The sequence below is a fragment of the Lutra lutra genome, chromosome 5, assembly GCF_902655055.1.
Source record: "Lutra lutra chromosome 5, mLutLut1.2, whole genome shotgun sequence".
Taxonomy (NCBI): Eukaryota; Metazoa; Chordata; class Mammalia; order Carnivora; family Mustelidae; genus Lutra; species Lutra lutra.
In genome coordinates, this window is record NC_062282.1 from 66,641,232 (window position 1) to 66,654,799 (window position 13,568).

Sequence of the window (13,568 nt, forward strand, 5' to 3'; positions counted from 1 at the left end):
CTAAATGCCAAGCCTGAGCCTGATACTCTCTTTAATTCTAGCCCTCAATTCAGATGTCTCTGAAGGTCTCCATACCTAAGCAGATCACACCTTCCATGCTCCTGGACTACATAGGTGAAAACATGCACACAGCTTTCTCCCAAAAGGACATACAAGAGACCAAGAGACACACGAAAAGTGCTCCACAACAATAGCCATCAGGGAAATACAAATCAAAACCTCAATGAGATACCACCTTACAACAGCTGGCATGGCTAAAATCATCAAGGCAGGGAACAACAAGTGTTGGTGAGGATGTGGGGAAAGGGGAACCCTCTCACACTGCGGGTGGGAATGCACGCTTGTATAGCCACTCTGCCAAATGTTATCGAGTTTCTTCAAGAACTTAAAAATAGAGCTACCCTATGGCCCACAATTGCGCTAGTAGGTATTTACCCCAAAGATACAGATTGAGTGAAAGTAGTGGCACCTGCCCCCAATGTTCACTTGCAGCATTATTCAACTGTAGACAAACTCTGGAAAGAGCCAAGATATCCACGGACAGATGAATGGATAAAGAAGATGTGGTTCATATCTACAACAGAATATTATTCAGCCATCAGAGAGGATTAAGACTTACCATCACATCCACCTGGCTGGAACTGGTGGGTATTATGCTCAGCAAAGTAAGTCTATCAGAGAGACAATCGGCATATGGGTTCACTCATACGTGAAATAGGAGAATCACCACAGAGGATCAGAGGGTAAGGGAGGGAAAACTGAATGGGAAGTCATCTGAGAGAAAAACCACGAGAGACTCTTCATTACAGAAACAAACTGAGGGTTACTGGAGGGGAGACGGATGGGGGATGGGGTAACTGGGTGATGCACATTAAGGAGGGCACGTGATGCAATGAGCACTGGAGATTATACACACCTGATCTATTATTGAACACTACATCTGAAACTAATGATGTACTAGAAGTCAGCTCATTGACATTCAGTTAAACAAAAAGAATTCAAGCAAACACTCCTAAAAATCTGTATGGAACCCCCAAAGATACTGAACAGCCAATGTAATGTTAAGAAAGAAAAACAAAGCTGGAGGAGTCACAATTCCAGATTTCAAGTTATACTACAAAACTATAGTCATCCTAACAGTATGGCCCTGGTACAAAAATACACACAGTGACCTAAGGAACAGGATAGAAGCTCAGACATAAACCCACAATTGTGTGGCCAATTAATTTTCCCCAAAGCAGGCAAGAATATTGAAAAGGAAAAGGATAGTCTCTACAACAAATGGTGCTGGGAGAACTTGACAGCTACACACAGAAGACTGCAATTACTCTGCTTCCTTATGCCATACAGACACATAAACCAAAACAGTTTCAAGACCTCAGTGGAAGACCTGAAACCATAGCAATCCTACAAGAGGACACCAACAGTATCTTCTTGACATGAATCAAAGCAACATTTTTCTAGACTGTCTCTTGAGGCAAAGGAAATTAAAGCAAAAAAAAAAAAAACCCAAAAAACAAAAAACCAACTGGGACTATATCAGAATAAAAAGTTTCTGCACAGCAGAAGAACCAGGAAGAAAGAATAATAAGACAACCTACTAAAAGGGAGAAGATATTTGCAAATATCCTATGCAGTAAAGGGACAGTGTCCAAAATACATAGAATGGATACAACTCAACACCCAGAAAACAAATAATCCAGTTGAAAAATAGTCAGAAGACACAAAGACATTTCTCCAAAAAAGAAATACAGATGGCCAACAGACCCATAAAAAGATGTTCACCATCACCCCAGCTCAGGAAAATGCAAATCAGAAGTATAATGAGATATTAGCATATACTGTCAGAATGAATCCCATCAATGGCACAAGGAATGACAGAGGCTGGGAGGATGTGGAAAAAGGGGAGACCTTGTGCACTGTTGGTGGAAAAGCATTCTGCTGCAGCCACTTTGGAAAACAGTTTAGAGGGTCCTCAAGATGTTAAAAATAGAGCTACCCTAGGATCCAGCAACCACACTACTGGGTATTTACCCATAGTATACAAAAACAATAACTCAAAAGGATACATGTGATCCCTATGTTTCTTGCAGCATTATTTACAAGATCACAATATGGAAACACTCCAAGTGTCCATTGATAAAGTGCTGAATGAGTTGAGAGATGTGTACACACACACACACAGTGGAATATTACTCAGCCATAAAAAGAATAAAATCTTGCCATTTGTAGCCACACAGATGGATATAGAGAGGATTATCCTAAGTGAAATCAGTTTGTCAGAGAAAGACAATACCATATGATGTCACTATTGTGTAGAATTGAAGAAACAAACATACATAAATAAAGGAGAAAAAAGAGACAAACCAAAATACAGATTCTTAACAACAGAGAACAAACTGATGGCTAGCAAAGTGGAGGTGGAGGAGGGATGGGTGAAACAGATGAAGGGGACTCAGAGCACACTTGTCTCGCTGAGCAGGGAGTGATATACAGAATTACTGACTCACACTACTGCACACCTGAAACTAATATAACACTGTGTGCTAACTCAACTGGAATTAAAATAAACAATAAACAAGATTTTTCTTTCAGTAACCCATCTGAAAAAGCTTTGGTACACAATGTTCCTGTGTCCTACTTGGGAGTATTTCCTTGACAATATTTATTCACTCTGTGCCTGGAATTCAAATTTCACTGAATTCCTACATTTTACCTGTTAATCCTAGCCCAGAGGAGCCATGGTCCCTTTCCATCCAGGGTCAGCACCTATGCATTCAACAGAGTTTAAGTAGAGAAAGATGTCATGTCATAATCCAGAAAGCTATTACTGTGTCTGTGTTAGTATGCAATGGTCAGAGTGTAGGACAGGTTTCAGAGCTGGTTTGTTCTCTCTCCTGGATCACTAATTCAGTGGTTGTTACTTGGATCCAATTGGCTACTAGATTTCCTGTGGACGAGCTTGCTTCTAAGCACATCCATGGGAGACACAAAGGTGGGTGGGCTCAGTGTGGGATAGGAAGAGGGTCAAGTACAGACAAGGGTACGATCCCTCCCTGATCCAGGAAGCAACGGGAAACCACCAAGCTCACCAGCTGAATGCAGGAGGCACAGGTCAAGGGATCTCATGATGTGGGTGTGGAGGCTGCTCTGAGCTACCTCTGGGAGTGAGAGAGGGGAAGGAATAAGAAAGAGGAACTGCCTGCCCCTGGCCCATGCCACCTGCCCACCGCTCCTGGCACACATCAGTCTACAATGCTGACGCAGCCTGGGCTCAGGATGGGCTGGCTCGGGCCCTTCAGCACTCAGTGGGGCAGCTGGCTCCAGGGCTCAGGGACATGCAGAGGGTCGTGGCAGGAAAAGATGGCCCTCCGAGGTCATCCCCTCTTAGAGAAGACAGCCCTGAAGGACTCCTGAAAACCCACTGAGAGATCTGAGAGACATGCCATGGAAGAACTAAGGCATGGAAAAACACAAAAGAATATTGGTTTTTAAGGTCAGAGCTGTCACCTGACGAGGTATGACAGCGTCCCTGAGGAGGACTGAGGGGAGGGCAGGCCAGCCTGAAAAGGAAGACGTGGCTCTCCTGATTGGGAACCTGCTGCCTCCTTCCAGGGCAGGCATCGTCCTCACCTCACAGGGACCGATGGAAGCGTTCCATCAGGGGACTGACAGAGCTGCCTCTTGAGAAGGCTACCATGGCATCAGCTTGCACAAGGCAGAGGATGAGGGCCAGATGGAGGGAGGGCAATACTCCTGGGGTATATGGGACAAGAACAGAGGCTCATGACCATGAAAATGATGAAAAATAGGAGGCAGTAGCACGGGAGCCCTGGCATGAAAGTGCCACAGGCACAGTGCCCACAGCTACAGTGACTGGGCGCCTTCTGTTCCAGGCACGGTTCACTTCAGTGGACTCCAGTTTAGTGCTGACCACAACCCTAGGAAGTGTGCACCACCACCGCCCTCCTCTCCCCATGCTGCTGCTAGGAGTCACAGTCACCAGATCCTGATCAGTTTTCATGGAAATGGAGCACTGGCTCCCACCACACTGCTCATCCTCCAGTGGAGGTCTAGTGTGACCCTCGTGCCTGGCCAGAGACTGCTGTCTACCTGTCTCCACACAACTCAACAGACATGAGGGTGTCCCTGAATTCTACAGGTTCTGATGAGACAGACCACAGGCTCAACTTCCCCACCCATCACCAACACCCAGTGGATCACTTAGGACTTGAGTTATCATCATGAAACTCACCATGCCCTGTTTCTGTCACTTCCTACAGAAAGTCAGGTTCTGATGCCCCAATTTACCATACATCCTGCTTTATGACTTGGGGCAATGCCATAAACCCACATGGCACCTTTCTGTTGGAGAAGGCCATCCTGCCCCTCCTGGAAGATGTTTCTAAGGAAGTACAAGTCCATCTGGGCTACAGTGTGAACAGTGGTACACAGTCTGCATGGTAGTAATCAGTAATTCTAACAAGGGTTCACCACCTCCCCTCCAGTCTCTCAAAACCTTCCTCAGTCCCCATGGAAGTCGTGGTCTGCCCTCAGAAAAGGAGGGGCACCTGGGTGGCTCAGTGGGTTAAAGCCTCTGCCTTTGGCTCAGATCATGGTCCCGGGGTCCTGGGATCAAGCCCCACATTGGGGACTCTGCTTGATAGGGAGTCTGCTTCCTCATCCCCCTGCCTGCCTCTCTGCCTACTTGTGATCTCTCTCTGTCAAATAAATAAATAAAATCTTAAAAAAAAAAGGAAATACCCCAGGAAACTAACCTTTAAACTGAATAGGATGGTAACTCTATGTCAAAAAATCAGGCAGTCTTGAAAAAATGGATGCATTCCCAGAAACATAAAAATGACCAAAACTGAACTGGGAAGAAAAGGAAACCTGAAGAGACTCATCATCAGTGACTGAATTGAAGCAGTCATCGAAAATCCTCCAGGAAACAAGAGCCCAGCACCAAATGGCTTCCCAGGAGAGTTCTACCAAACATTTAAAGAAGATTTAATACCTCTTCTTCTGAAACATTTCCAAAAAATAGAACTGGAAGGAAAACTTCCAAACCCTTTTGATAAAGCCAGCATTACCTTGGTCCCAAAACCAGACAAAAACCCCACCCAAAAGGAGAATTACAGACCACTCTTCCTGATGAATATGGATGCAAAAATTCTCACCAACATACCAGCCAACAGGATCCAACAGCGCATTAAAAGGATGATTTACCACGACCAAATTGAAGTTATTCCTGGGCTGCAAGGGTGGTTTGACAACTGCATATCAATCGATGGAATCCACTACCTTAATAGAGGAAAGAACAAGAACCAGAGGATCCTCTCAATAGATGCAGAAAAACCATTTAACAAATTAATGCACCCCTTCTTGATCAAAACTCTTCACCGTGGAGGGATAGAGGGTACATACCTCCACATCATAAAGACCATCTATGGGAAACCCACAGAAAACATCATTCCCAATGGGGAAAAACTGAGAGATTTTCCCTTCAGTTCAGGAACATGACAGGGATGCCCATTCTCATCACTATTGTCCAACATAGTACTAGAATTCTTAGCCTCAGCCATCAGACAACAAAAGGAAAGAAAAGCATCCTAATCAGTAAAGAAGAAGTTGAATTCTCACCCTTTGCAGACAATAGGATACTTGCTGTGGAAAACCCAAAAGACTCCACCCCAAAATTGCTAGAACTCATCCAGGAATTCCGCAAAGTGGTAGGATATAAAAACAATACACAAAATACACTTTGTTTTTTGTCTGCAGCAACAATGAGACAGAAGAAAGAGAATTAAGGAGTCCATCCCATGTATAATTGAACCCCAAACAATAAGATATTTAGGAATCCTTCTAGCCAAAGAGGCAAAGGATCTGTACTCAGGCAACCATACTATAGTCATGAAAGAAATGGAGGAAGACACAAAGAAATGGAAAAATGTTCCATGCTCATGGATTGGAAGACCAAATATTGTGAAAATGTCTATGCTACCCAGAACAATCCACAGATTCAATGCAATCCCTAGCAAAACACCATCCACATTCTTTATAGTACTGGAATAAATAATCCCAAAATTTGTGTGGAAGCAGAAAAGACCCTGAAAAAGGATGTTGGAAAAGAAAACCAAAGCTCGTGGCAACGCAATTGCAGACATCAAGCTCTATTACAAAGTTGTAATAACAAGACAGTATGGCCCTGGCATAAAAACAGACTCACAGGTCAAGAGAGAAACAGAAATGGACCCTCAACTCTAGGGTCAATTAATCTTCCTCAAAGCAGGAAAGAATATCCAATTGGAAAAGAAAAAGTGTCTTCAACAAATGGTTCATGGGACATGGAACATGGAGCATAGGAGAGTCATATGCAGAATATGAAACTGGACCATTTCCTTATACCATATACAAAAAATAGACTCCAAGTGGATGAAAGACCTCAACATGAGATAGGAATTCATCCAAATCTTCGAGGAGAACAGAGGCAGCAACCTCTTTGACCTCAGCCACAGCAACTTCTTGCTACACACATCTCCAAAGGCAAGGAAAACAAAAGCAAAAATGAACTGTTGGGATGTCATTAAGACAGCAAGCTTTTACACAGCAAAGGAAACAGTCAACAAAAGCCAAAGACAACAAAAAGAATGAGAGAAGATATTTTCAAATGACATATCAGATAAAGGGCTCATACCCAAAATCTAGAAAGAACTTACCAAACTCAACACCCACAGTACAAATAACCCAATCAAGAAATAGGCCAAAGACATGAACAGACATTTCTCCAAAGAAGACATCCAAATGGCCAACAGACACTTTAAAAAGTGCTCAGCATCCCTCGATATTAGGAAAATACAAATCAAATCCATAATGAGATACCATCTTACATCAGTCAGAATGGCTAAAATGAATAAGTAAAGGAAAGACACGTGTTGGGGAGGATGTGGAGAAAGGGGAATACTTTTATACTGTTGGTGGGAATGCAAGCTGGTGAAGCCACCCTGGAAAACACTGTGGACGTTCCTCAAGAAGTTGGAAATAGAGCTATTCTACAACCCTGCAATTGCACTGTTGGGTATTTACCCCAAAGACACAAATGTAGTGATCTGAAGGGTCACCTGCATCCCAATGTCTACAGCAGGAATGCCCACAAGAGCCAGAGTATGCAAAGAGCCCAGACGTCCATCCACAGATGAGTGGATCTATATGGATATATATAGCATTGAATATTATGCAGCCATCAAAAAAAATGAAATCTTGACATTTGCAATGACATGGATGGAACTAGAGGGTATTATGCTAAATGAAATAAGTCAATCAGAGAAGGACAATTATCATATGAACTCACTGATTTGTGGAATTTAATAAACAAGACAGAGGATCATAGGGGAAGAGAGGAAAAAAGGAAGCAAGATGAAACCAGAAAGGGAGTCAAAGCAAAAGAGACACTTAATCTCAGGAAACAAACTGAGGGTTTCTGAAGGGGAGGGGGGAGGAGAATGGGGTGGCTGGTGATGGGCATGGGGAGGGTCTGTGCTGCGGTGAGCACTGTGTGCTGTGGAAAACAGCACCTGTACCCCGGAAACAAATAGCACAGTATATGATCATAATAAAAAAGAAGTGAAAGAAAAACATTTAGAATACAAATGTAAACTAAGTAAAAATAACTAATCTCATTGATACAAAGAAAGAAAGACAGACAGACAGACAGACAGAAAGAAAGAAAGGGACTAAGTGAACTGGAGTCACCACACTCCAATTTCAAGCTAGATTACAAAGCTGTTGTCGGGGCGCCTGGGTGGTTCAGTGGGTTAAAGCCTCTGCCTTCGGCTCAGGTCATGATCTCAGGGTCCCGGGATCGAGTCCCGCATTGGGCTCTCTGCTCAGCAGGGAGCCTGCTTCTTCCTCTCTCTCTGCCTGCCTCTCTGCCTACTTGCAATCTCTGTCTCTCAAATAAATAAATAAAATCTTTAAAAAAAACAAAGCTGTTGTCATCAGAACAGTATGGTACTGGCATAAAAACAGATACACATGTCAATGGAACACAACAGAAAGCTCAGAAACTGATAATCATAGTACTCTTGGCCAAATTTATTCATTCGTATATTAAAGATATATTTAAACTTAGTCCTGATAGAATTATTTTTTTAGAGATTATTTATTTATTTATTTGAGGGAGAGAGAGAGAGAATGAGAGAGAGAGAGAGAGAGAGCATGAGAGGAGTGAGGTAAGATAGAGAAGTAGACTCCCTGACGAGCAGGAAGCCTGATGTGGGACTTGGTCCTGGGACTCCAGGATCATGACCTGAGCCAAGGCAGTCACTTAACAGACTGAGTCACCCAGGTGCCTGCTTTGATAGAATTATTAACTCTGAATGGGAATTAATAATTTTGATGTCCTGTTCCATTTGCTTCCAATAAATGCATTTCTTTAAAAATGCTGTTTTAGGGGCACCTGGGTGGCTCAGTGGGTTAAGCCTCTGCCTTCAGCTCAGGTCATGATCCCAGAGTCCTGGGATCTAGCCCCGAATCGGGCTCTCTGCTCCGCAGGGAGCCTGCCTCCACCTCTCTCTCTGCCTGCCTCTCTGCCTACTTGTGATCTCTGTCTGTCAAATAAATAAATAAAATATTTTTTAAAATGCTGTTTTATATACATATATATTATAAAATAAGGATGGTTTAGAATCTACACCTTTAAGAAAAATTAATTTCACTCTAATAAACCTACCATGGAAAAGGAAATATAGATATCCATCATTACAACTGAAAACATCACAAAAGAAGACAATTGGACACAATCTGGCATCTGATGGAAGAACAGAATACTACTTAAGTAGTTCTGCCCAAATGGCCAACCCGTTGAAAGCTATAGATCCAGCTACTCGCTTACAAAAACACAGATGTCAGAGAAAAGTCCTAAGAAAGAGTATGAAGACATTATCATTGAAGTCCACACTCCATATATTCCAACAGGAAAAATATTTTCCCAACAAATAAATGGTAAGACCAAAAGGAAGAAGAAAGAAAACAAGAAAGAAAGAAAGAAAGAAAGAAAGAAAGAAAGAAAGAAAGAGAAAAGAAAAGAAAAAGAGGAAAGGAAAGGAAAGAAATGAAATGAAAGCAAAAAGGAAAGGAAAGGAAAGAAAGGAGAAACCTCAGAAACTAAACCACACATGTATGGTCTTTACTTATGACACAGCAGCAGAAAATATACAATGGGGAAAGGAATGTCTCTTCAGTGAGCAGTACCGGGAAAACTGGACACTAAATGCGGAAGAATGTGACTGGATCACTTTCTTACATGCACACACAAATCATGAATGGTTGAATGACTTGAACATAAGGACTGAATCCATAATCTAGGTAGTAAGTTTCTCGATATTGGTTTTGGTAAGAGTCCCTTTCATCAGACACAAAAAGCAAAGGTAACAAAAGCAATAATAAACAAGCGTAAGGACATCAAACTGAAATTTCTGCATGACAAAAGAAACCATTAAATCCTTGAAGGCAACCTCCCCAAGGTGAAAAAAATATCTGCACATCCTATCTGTGAGAAGAGGCCAATATCCAAAATACACAAAACACTCCTTCAAATCCAAACAAAAACTGACTAAAAACTGGGGAGAATATAGGAATAGATACTTTCCAAAGATGACATCTATATGGTCAACAGTCACAGAGAAAGTTGTTCAACATCACTAATTGTCGTCAGGGAAACAGAAGTCAAAACCACCATCAGCTATCACCTCACAACTGTGGGAATGACAATTGTCCCAGAGACAGACAACCGGTGTGGTCAAGGATGTGTACACAAGGGGACCCTGTGCACTGTTGGTGGGAATGGAAATTGGTGCAGCCACTGTGACAAATGCTGTGGAGGCTCCAGGAAAAAATTAATACAACTACCACATGACCCAGTAACTGCTCTACTGAGTATTTCTTTGGAGAACACAAAAACAGTCCCTCCAAGAGAGAGATGCACTCTCATGTTCACGGCAGCATTATTCACAATAACCAGACATGGAAACACTGGGAGCCTTATGCTAAGTAACTCAGACACAGAAAGACAAACACTAGAGGCTCTCATGGACATGCCACATGGAAAAAAATTATGAACGCATAGATAATGAGAACTGATGGGTGGTTGCCAGATTCAGGGATGGTGGGGGGAAATGGGTGAAGGTAGTCAAAGGTGCCATGTTTGAGTGATAAAATCCACAAGTCATGGAATGTTCTGTGCAGCATGGAGACGAAAGCTAACCCTGAAGGATGGGGTGCAGGCTCCCTGGCTACTTGAAAGTACAGTGTTCCTGGGAAACATTTCACAGCAGAATGGTGTAAATGGAAAAAGGAATTACCATTCATTGTGACAGAAAAATGAGCATGCTCAGACACCAGAAGTTCCTTCTCTTTGGCTCTCCTTAGGCCTCAGGACACAACATCCTAACAATGCCCAAAATAAATGGGGATAAAGCACAGCACATGCTCACAGACATGATTCAAAGCTCTGATGGCTGAACGCGGAGAGCAGTACCCAGGAAGGAACTGGTTGTGGTGCTGCCGCCTCTGTGGTGCTTCCCCACCAAGAGATGCTGAACGCAATGCCCACTTCTTCACTTTGTCATAATAGGGACATTCTCTTCAGGTTTCTTCCTGCTACTAGAGCTGGGTAATTATATAGGTCTCAAGAGCTCGGAGTTACCTCAATTCCTCCTTTCTCCCATTCCCAATATTGAACCCATCGGCAAACCCTGTGAGCTCCATCTTCAATAGGTACCCAGAGCAGCACTAACCCCTTCTTCCAAGGCCGCCTGTCTGGTCCACACTGGAGCCCATCTCTTGTCCGAATTCCTGAAAAAGCTTCATCATTGACCTCCCTTGCCTATCCTCAACCCTGTGTCGTCTGTTCTCAAAACTGTAGCCAGGATGGCCCAGGGAAACAGGGTCCCATGGGGTCACAGCCCTGCCATGGCTTTCTGTCATCCTACCATCACCTCCCTGAGGTCACGTCCTAAGCTATCTCCTGTGGCCACAGGGCTTGCTGCTCCTTGTATATACCTGGTATATACTCCTGCCCCAGAGCCTTTGCATATGCTTTCCCTTCCATTTATAAGGCTCTTGATGTGAGATCACTCACCTTCTTTTGATCTTGACTCAAGCATCACCTTCCTAGTGAAGACCCACCTGGCCCCTATGTGAATAGCAAGCATCACTGCCACCACCCCTTCAGCACCCCAACCCTGTCTCCTGCTTTCTATTTCCAGAGCAGTTATCATAGTCACCAGGCCATCTCAGCAAGGGGGAAAGAGAGCCCTACTTGGATGGTTTCACCACAGACTCCCTCGGATTGCCTAGTCCAGAGTCCTGGGGGGGAAAGGTGACCAGAGCTCTTGCACAGCCAGGATGCCCAGGACAATGGGTCCCCTGTGGCACCCTGAAGATCATCAAGAAAATGAGCCGTAAGAGGAGTCCACTTGCACATGAAACCTGAAACCAGACACCTTCCTCTATTCCAGGTGAGCATGCACACATCCCTCCTTTGCCTGATGTACTCATCTGACAAAGCTGAGCAGAGAAGCATCTCAGGGTCCAAATCTCCCTCTGGCCAAGGTCCTGGGGAACAGACATCTCTCCTCCCTGCACCAGCCACCTGTGACTGATGGCCGGCATCCTCCCGTGCTGGGGCAGAATGGTGCACCTGTCCCTCTTTCCTGGGACGTCACCACAAACCAGGCTTTGCTGCACACTTTTCAGGAAGGAGCCTGCAGCAGCAGCAGCAGCTGCCCATGATTGGTGTCAGTCTCACAGGTCAGGCCCCATGTGGAGCTAGAGCTTCAAGGAGACTGGTGTGCCGTGTGGCCTTGGAACCTCATGGCAGGAGCTGAGATTTCAGTTCCAAATGAAAACTGACCTCTTCCACATGGCACAGGAAAGTGGAGGATTTCTCAGGGGTGTGGCTCTGGAAGAAGAGCTTCTGCTGGCTGAATTCCCAGGCACCAGGCAGAGGACACCTGTGGTGCCTCCTCCGAGGAAGCAAGGGGCACACTGGGCAAGAGTCCATCATGCTGCCTGTCGGCTGCTTCCCACCAAGCCCCCTGCTGAGACGAGGGCTGGGGAACCCAACAGGAAGCAAGTTTCCTATCACATCTGCAGCAGCAGGAGGGCTGGCTGGGGAGAACAGCCCTGTCCCTGGAGCAAGCTGGCCTGTGTGTCAAGAGTGAAGGCCACCGCCATGACCTCACAGTGTCCCAGCTACCTGATCTGACTCCCCTGCCAGGCTCACACCTGCTGACAGGGTGACTCCCACGACGCAGAAACAGCTTTCCTCCCCAGCTCACTGCTGCTCACAGAGAAGCCAAATCCAGTCTCAGAAACGCATGCATCGTTAGCTCTGGAATTCCCTGGGCTTGTCTACACTGGCCCACCCAGGTGTCCTTTCCAGATCATTCCTCTAGTGCCCTAGGATTTTGAGTCACCTTCAAGCTGCCCTTCAAAAGGCAGGAAAGGGTCCGTTTAGGCATACCAGCTGAGCGACTCTGTGTGCAGGAAACTTAGACCACATCCTCCCTGAACACCAACGCTTACAATTCCAAGCTTCAAACCCTTACTCCCTAGGCATGGAGAACCATGTCAGCATAAACACTTTTCTTTCAAATCTCTTGTTTCCCATTCCTGCATATCAGAAACCAAACTCCTGTCACCCTCTATTCTCCCTTCAGAGAAATAAGGAAAAGGATAGAATAAAACACTACATGGGCACAGCACACTTCTATCCAAATAGAATTCCGTGTTCTTTCTCATATGGGTAGCCTGACATTGCCCGTAATAATGAGAGGCACCACAAGTTCTGTACTTATATATATAGTTGACCTTGTGTTTTTCCTTTTGATATTTGGATCCTGAAGTCAATGTCTATATTGCTTTCTTAAAATAACAAGGATAATAATGACATGGTCACGTAAAGGTCTGGGTCTCCATAACCAGACAACATGGCTCTGGTTCAGATAAGGATGAAAACACAACCTCTCTCCAGGAATCAAAGCCCACACCCTCAGGGATCCTGACACACCTCACAGGTGATGACCTCCTCTGGTCCATGAAGTTGTCCGAGTGCAAAGATGCAGGCACCCTCCAGGGCTCATTCTGTTTTCTTCATCAATTCCCCATTTCAAGTTGCAAGTGATTCATGGGGTCAGGTTTCAGAGCCCAGGATGGGCCACCAGGGGAGCAGCCACACACAGACACTCCCCCGTCCCCACCCCTCCCCTGCCTTGGAAGGCTAATAGGGGCTTGTGTTCCATTGGGAGCACAAAGAACCACTCCCCCGGCTCCTAAAGAACCTGCATTCATTCCTCCTCCATTTCTTCCCTGCACAAAGGGCTCCATACCCTGTTACAGCTCTGAGGCTGTGCTTTACTTTAAAAGACAACGTCTTTTTTAAAGATTTTATTTATTCATTTGACAGAGAGAGACACAGCAACGGAGGGAACACAAGCAGGGAGAGTGGAGAGGATGAAGCAGGGTTCCTGCCAAGCAGGGAGCCCAAATGCGTGGCTCAATCCCAG